At 41.8% G+C, this 8,208-nt stretch overlaps 1 long non-coding RNA gene across 2 annotated transcripts in view; it reads left to right on the forward strand.

Moving 5' to 3' along the window:
• Nucleotides 1-7,809: 7,809 nt before the first annotated feature.
• Nucleotides 7,810-8,208, forward strand: part of LOC308068122 — a 38,570-nt gene continuing 38,171 nt past the window's right edge. For both annotated transcript variants that reach the window (XR_013929864.1, XR_013929865.1), the window contains exon 1: nt 7,810-7,941. This is a non-coding gene — a long non-coding RNA (uncharacterized lncRNA). The remainder of the gene's footprint in view (nt 7,942-8,208) is intronic.

The following is an 8,208-nucleotide window of genomic DNA, read 5'->3' on the forward strand; positions in this document are numbered from 1 at the left end:
GCTTTTTTAGCCTGGAGAGGAAAGAGCTTCAGGGGCATCTAGCAGCAGCCTTCCAGTAACGGTGAGGAGGTCAAAGACGACAAAGTTAGGGACTTGCTCAGGTGGGTACACAGAAGGAGAAGGACAGATGACAGCCATAAAGTGGAGGAGCGGGGGTTCTAGAGGATCAGATTCTGACTGTGAGGATGAGTGAGCACTGGCCCAGGGGGCTTCTGGAGCCTCTGCTCTTGGTGGCCTTCCAATTGATGTAAGCAGCCTGGCCAGAACCAAAGGGTGACCCTTCTTTGAGCAGAAGAGACTTCCTGAGGTCCCCTACGGCCCAAACTGCTCCGTGGCTGTCATAGTCTCTGGGGGAAAGGGAAAGGCTGCTTCTGACTTCCATCAGCCCTGGGTGAAGCTCATAGCATAGTTTTCTGAGTTTGGGTCCATGCAAGTTCACTATATTCACTTTGACATAGACTAGGACCAGGGAGCTTGGCATGAGGGGTTAAATTATGTCATTAGACACAGGTAGGAAGTTCTTCAAGACACAAGGCTGCCCAAGGGTCTTCATGTACAAAAGTCTATATGCATTCAGTGTACGCGTGACTTAGCTCTGTTTGGGTTCAAGAGAACAACACATCATCTCCGAGAGGCAAAATTCCTTCATTGAGATAGGGAGCTCCACTGGCTCCTGAACTTGACCAAGCTTGGTGGCGGATTCCAGTGTTATTCTAAACACCAGGAACTTTAAAGACCGGCTATTATGTTTTGATAATCGTTTAGCTGCTCTTAGATCAGACACTAAACTCCCAAGGATCCTCATTCGTGCAAATTACACCTGATGTTTTGAAACATTCTTGCGCATGACCTGGCATGATGCGTGCTCTGAATGCTCCATCTCCCTGCACAGGCCTCCCTGCAATAACAGATGTCCAAAGCATAGGCTGGCATCGCTCACTAGGTTATTGGAGACAGAAACATTTCAGCACAATTTAAATTATTTTTTAAGATGCACAGTGTGTTGCATCGGATGGGAGTGAATAGCTTTTTTTAACGCCAAAACCTCTGCATAAAAATGAGTTGAAAATACTCAGCGATGTATGGAGGAGAAATAATAATAAAAAAAAGTGTTTTGCTCCCCTGCTTGCTTACATCTGCTAGCGGTAATTGAATATATCATCCTCAGGAGGAAGGAGAAGCAACTCACCTGCTCGAATTCATGCATTAATTGGTACGAATATGAAGACCCTCTTGAGAAAGTACGTTCAGGGTGGGGTGGATTTTTTGGTCAGAAATAAATGAATGAAGAATTGCAGGTCTACAGCAGCTAAAATGCTTGAAATCCCAAAGTCAAAGGCTGTGACTGTCACAGTACATTTACAGTAGATGTTTACCTTAACAGATATATAGCACTGATTTATATTGATGTATGTGCCTGCTATTCGCTGTGTTAGGAAATGGAAGACACAGAGAAGTTTATAATCTATGCAGCTGATATTTCTCCAGGTTTATGGTCTCCTCTTTCTCCAATTACAAAAAAGATGCCAAACCTCCTTAGGTCTGCTGTGCAATCTCTTCTGCTGTTTGAATGTTTCCACTTTTAGAGAAGTGGAATTTCTCAGTATTTTCATTCTCACCAACTAGTCTTAGAAAATTTTCTTTGGTCTTTTCTTTTGACATAGTTTTTGCTAGCAGAAAACAACAACCTTTAATTATAGCAGGGAGAGCTTAATGAACCTAAAAACTGTCAGTATTTTTAGAGGGGATTAGAACTCTTCATTTGAATTGCGAGCAGTTTGGTCTGTCTTTCAAGAAAAGAAAAGCCCGGCAGTGCTCTTTGTGCCATGTTTGGAATTTCTAACCAGAGAAATTAGGCGCTGTGTCTGCGAGCAGTGCTTAGTGTGTACTGTACTGCTGATCGTACTGTGATGTGCTTTTGGCAACTGCGAGGTAATTATAGAGACTCAACAAAGATAAATGATTTCATGAAGCTGAAATTGTGATAAAACGGTTATGTTTATACCTTTGTTTACAGTGAAGTCTTATATGTGGCTCTGTGGAGTTATATGCCGTGGAAGAGGTTCAGAGCTGCGTTTTGTGTGACTGATGGGGTGATTTGGTGCCTGGTTTTACAGCGCTGTCAGCCCTGCAAATGCCGTCTTTAATTTGAATGCTCTGTGGTATGCTTCAAGGCAGCTACCTACCCTGATTGCTCTGCTGTAACCGATTAATATTCTCTATGAACGTTATTTTAATATCATTTTTTTTAGAAATTCTAAAAACTCCAGGAGTGCAATAAAAAGGCAATTATGAAACTTGGAGATACATAGATTCCCCACCCCAGAATATTATTGTTGTGGCAGATTGCAGCCATGTAACTGTGATTATGGTGATAGAACATAGAATAAATCTTATCCAGAATGCTTAGCTGCATTTACTGAAGCAGGAATTTGTGTTGAGGACTTTATGCAGATTGCTTTGCAAAATCTGTGGTTACTTTAATGAGCTTTTATTTTGCTTATTAGTGTTAGGGTAATTTAGTAAGCCTTCGAGAGAGCTTCAGCCAGAGAGGCAGTGGTGATTCCAGGAGTACTTGTGATCTTTGTATCACCTACATACTGAACCGAATCTCATGTTAATTTAAAAATATGAAAAAAGGTATATAGGGTCACACAGGGATGATGTCTGCCTGTCCTTCCTTTCAAGAGAGCTTGCATGACTGATTACATATATTGGGAAACTTGGAGAATCTTTTTGGGAGCTGACTGCAGGCAGAGTAAAGCAGGTTTGTCAGGCAGCTGCCATTTGGGCTTGCAAACAGGGAGGTATTTTTTCCTCCCTTGGGACTAATGAGCACAGTCAAACCAGTGCTCCTAGTTACTTGTTGCAGCTTTCTTTGTTCTGGACTGTTAGAAAAATAACCTCAAAAGGCAGGGTTTTCAGGTGTGAACTGAGCAAACATCCAAAAGAGACTTATGTGCACTGCAAGCTTTGCTGGACATATACAGTGATTTATTTGTTTATTTGTTTATTTTTCTTCTTTACTAAACTGTCTCTGGAACTTTTAGCTTTCAATATAGTAATTCCAAAAATACCTTTCTGTGCTAGTTTTACAGATAACAGCTCATTTAGGTGTTGAAAGACTAATACTTCTTCCTTCTTGTAATGCAATTGCAATGCTTTTAGTTTTTCTGGCAAAGCAGTTTTAAATTGGATTTTCCCCACCCTTCTGTATGAAGTCATAGAAAGTTTGGCGTTCTCTGTGTGCAGATATTATAATCATCTAATCCTGTAAACTAGGCTTTATTCAAAATTGTTTTAATCTGTGAAATTTTGGATGCTGATTAATTATAAAATGATAAAATGTGTTTTAGCTTGCTTAATGTGTATGGAGTATCTGCATATAATACATATAATATAATACAACTAAAATCAGGGTTTTGTACTGCATTAAAAAACAAAACAAAACCCACAAATCAAAAAAAATCCCCAGGCCTTAACATTTTAGTTAATTTTAGGGCTTTTACAAAAACATACAGTTTGACATCCAGCAGCTGAGGATATGGAACATTTGCCTTTATTACATGGATTTATAACTTCTTCAATGTTTAGATCTTTTCTTGTAGCTGTGCCTCAACCATTTTTAGTGGTGTAATCAATGAAAGAGATAAACTAAGTGCAGAAAAATGTAGTATTGATTTTGCGATAGATTTTATTCTTCCAACAGATTATGTCTGCTTGTGGATAGAGCAGGTCAAGAACTTCATGGCAAAATTGATTTCATTGGAATGCGCCAGTTACCAGAAACAGAAAGGTGTCATGAAAATATGTCCGTCCTGCAAAACTTTGTTTTTCTGGCATTTCCCCTGGTGGGCCGCCCACGAGCTTGCAGCCCCGCGGGGGTGTGTGGCACAGGGGGAACCTCCGAGGTCCGCAACTTGCATGGTGATGACTGAGGAAGGTAACAGGGGGTGTTTGCCTTTGTGTGCTGGCTCCATGGGGCATATCTCATTTAGGAAATATTGAAATACTGCTTCTAGCTTCCAGCATGACATTTTTATTTTGGTTTAGTGGGTAAGAAAAATTATTTTGAACTGAATTGGCACAAAAGTTAATCTCCAAGTTGCTTAAATCAGAGACTGAGATGTTTTAGCAGTTTGTTGATAGTCTAAGTCTATAGAGGCTCAAGGTAAAAGGGGCAGGAGTAGGGCTGCTTTCAGGAGAGCTGGCGATGACCTGCTGTGGCAGCATCAGTTGGAGCTGGACAAAAATTATAATTCTGGACAGTTTAAGTAATAGGAACTGAAGTTTGTTACCTTTAGGGGTGCTTGGGACTGAACTCCATCTGTCTGGACAGCAAGCACTGGGCATGGGGGATTGCCCAGGGTCTGGCAGTGTGCGTAGCCCTATCCCTGCCCTCTGCCGGGGGGCAGCCACGGCCAGCCCACCCCCAGCACCGCAGTGCCCCAGCCAGGGGGTCAGTCTGAATTTCATCCTCACACCCAAGGGCTGCCGGCCTTGAGGCAGCACGCTGCGGCAAGGGGTCTCTCATGCAGACCTCTTCCATGGACCACCTCTTGCCTGGAGCATCACTTGTTTTTCATGGAGTTCTCCTTTCCTCCTGCCCAGGACCTGTGGTGTGCAAGGAAGGGCAAGCCTGCTCTTAGAGCTGCTGGGTTATTTCGCTCTATGTAAGAAATTTTGCTAATTATATACATTCAGGCAGTAAGCTGAGGGTGTCTGTCACTTATTTATTGGTTTAAAGATGATTTTTGGAGACCCTGAGAGAAAAATGACTGCTTTCACTAGCTGGAGCCTCACGCTCAGTAATAGGATTTGAAAGTCATCCATCTGATAATGAGCATTGTACATGCCACTGGCTCCTTCCCTTAGCTCCAGCTTCCTGTATGTGCTAGCAGCATGAATAAATGATGGTGTAAAAGATTAAATATCTCTTTGATGAAGCTGGGGGATAGGAGCTTTGAAATAAGTGCAAGTCAATCTGAATACGGTCTCATTCTTTCTGAAGTGAATTAGGGGCTATTTTCTGGTTGTCTTTGATTCTTAATAATGCTTAGTCAAATATTAAGTGGACTGTTAACTAGGGAATAGCATAACAAGAAGTTTAATCTTGTCAGATCACTTCTGGAGAGTGCTAAGTATTTGTGGACTTTATAGTCCCTGCATATTTTATTATAAAGTCATATTTTATGTATCTGTCTCTTACACAGGTTCATCTCTAATAGAATCAATGGTAGAGGGTAAAAGGACAGTTAGTCCTTGGTTACAGAAATCAGGTGTGCCTCCTGCAAGACCAGGTTTGTGCATTAACTCCACCACTTTATGTACCCTTGCAGAGCAAGGCTGTTTTCAGAGCCACCTGAGAAGGGACCAGGCAGCTTTGCATGTCTTGAGCATTAAGTGCTGGTGCTTATTCCACAGCAATGAACTCTCCTTCAACCTGAATGTTCAGATCTGTATACGTGTGTGTGTCTTCAAAGTCTAAAACTGAAGCACAGACAAATAGTCTCTTCCCTTTCTCATTTCATTTTCATTTTCACTGGAATGAAAAGGTGAGAATGACAACAGCACAGAAAAAAAACCCAAAAACAACAGAGGAGGAGGAGAATTAAACAGACCCATAAAGAAGGAAAATAAATTTAAAAAAAAAAAAAAAAAAGAGGAATTGGTATTACAGCTTAATTTGTTCTAAATGTTATGCCAGAGTTGCCAGTTTTTTTGGAAATAAATTCTTACTGCTACATATTTCTGCAGGGTAAATTCTCTGTAGAAGGCAAAGACACCGAGCCAGTGCTGTGGAACAGTTTGGAGGGAGAGAGATGGGCTGCAGAAGACTGGAAAGCATGATCTGAACTGTGTGCTTGGATTTTCAATGCAGGCAGAACGGATAGGACAGCTTCCCAAGAAGCGAAGCAAAATGAATGCCATTTGTCACACGAGGTATGAGGTGCTAAAGTACTAACCAGAAGAAGATACTCCCAAACAGTGTCTGCCGCCTTCTCCCCTCAGCCCTCCACACGTGCTTCTGCTCTCAGCCACTACCAGGCAATTCTCAATAGATGCACAGGAGAGTACCAGTCACTTTGCAGCCCCTGTGCTGTGGTTACCTGCTCTCAGAATGGGAGATGCTGCTCTGATTAAAGTGCACAATGATTCTTACTCACATTGCAATGAAATGTTACCACTGCTCACGATGGAACGGGACATTTTTTTCACCTCTCCCCTTTCTTCTCTAATAGCAATATCTATCTGCTGCATGCTCGATAATGTGAGTGTCTATTCACATTTCAGTTACAGTGTGATGACTTGTGCTTGACAGATCTCACTATGTCATAGATCATCCAGTCTAAAATTTACATAGGCTTGGATTAAAAGCCATTAGGCAGAAGTCTTCCATTCCATGTGGTTTCAGGGAGGCAACCCCCTCTCTTTATGTCTCTCTATTTTTAAAAATATAATCTAATACCAGAAAATTGCAGAAATGTGACAAAAATAAGTCAACATAATCAGGGTTGTCAAATATTGGGATTGGAAATCATAACCTGGATTTCCACACAGCAGGTGAGTCACAGTTGGTCTGAAAACAGTGTCTTGGTGGCTTTAGGCCTTTAAAGTCAATATTCTTCCTCCTCATGAAATTTCGTTATCCCTGAAGTGATGTTCTCCTGGTTTTAAGGCCTGTATTAGTAATCGAATGCTGGCACAGGCACTGACAAAATGAACATACACCTAATGAAGAGCCCTACCAGGTATTCACGTAGTTAGATTTCTTCTCAATTGCCACCTCACAAAATCGTTGTTCTCCTGCTGTACGGAGGCACACTGTGCCAGAGATTTGCAACGTCCCCTGGGCATAGTCCCCAGAGGGCTCATCGGAACAACAGAGGCAATTTGTGCCCAATGAGCAAACTGTCTGTGCCTTTGCCCTTGCAAAATTGAAAGATGTGGTAAACAATGGGTGCCTAATTAGAGCCACTCAGGGAACTTGCATTACATGATCCACCTGAGCATCGTAATCCAACAGATAACAAAAAGCTATTCTCCGTCACCTGCTGCTTCTAATATTGCCCAGCTTATATAAACTTGGGATGCAAAGCTGACCTATCCCTTGCAAGTTCTGTACAATTTTTGGACAGCTGTTGTCTCCAGCTTGCCTGCTGCCTGCCTGCTCTTTCAAACTGGGTTCTGTCCCCTCATGCCATTATGATTAGCTTTGTTGTAGAGATGGTCATTTTTATAAAACAAACAAACAAAAGCTGGATTTTTTTGCTGCTTTTTAAAAATATAAATACCTAGATAGAGCTAGGTCTATCAGTCACCAAAGAAATATTCTTCTTGGCTTATAAAAATCTGACTGCTCAGTTCCATCGCATTCTTATCAGAAAGAGCTGGAGACTCTTCAGGGAAAGAAAATTACAATCCACTGCTGCCAGCCAGCTAGCCTTTGTCTGAACGGGGGAGCTATGAATGTAGATTTTTTTTTCCCGAACTATATTTTATGGTACCACATACAAATTCTGCAAAATTACACTTGTCTTAAATATGTAATCAGCATCCTAATTCCATATGTGTTCTTATAATACGTTCTCACTGGAAAGGGGTTTCCTTTGACTGCATTTGCAATGCTTTTTCCTTAATGCTTCAAACTAAACTCTGCCTGTGTGCCAGTCCATCACTGAGGCAGACCAGAAAGATGATTGTTACGTAGAAAACGCCTCATAGGGTGTATATGTAAACACTCTCTGATGTGTTTGCAGGGATATCATGGAAACCACAGAACTGGATGGAGAGAGACTGCAAAAATGAGGCTGGTTTTAACCATGGTGAGCAAATGGCTTAAGGACAAGTCTGTAGATCAACTCATTTAGATGGCAAAACCAGACAAGTGTTCAGACACAAAAGCCTGCCTTCAGGGGTGAAACTGAAACAAACTTCAAGGTAAGTAAAGGTTTGGAATAGTTGCCCTGAACTACTTATTTTCCGAGGTATTACAAGATAAAAGCAAGGCTAACACCTGAGGAACAGGGGAGGGTGTCAGCAAAATGAGAGGTAGTAGGGTTGTGTCCCTGCAAGACAGAGGGACAGGCAGGCAGAAAACACTTGGGGAGGGGCGGGGGGTGGCTGGTGGTGTCTTCTGTAGAAGGCCATGTGGGATTGACTCTAATTTTTAGTACCCAGTGTAATTTACAAATTTTTGCTCTTCAG

Source organism: Falco punctatus, assembly GCF_963210335.1.
Source record: "Falco punctatus genome assembly, chromosome: 8".
In the NCBI taxonomy this organism is placed as follows: domain Eukaryota; kingdom Metazoa; phylum Chordata; class Aves; order Falconiformes; family Falconidae; genus Falco; species Falco punctatus.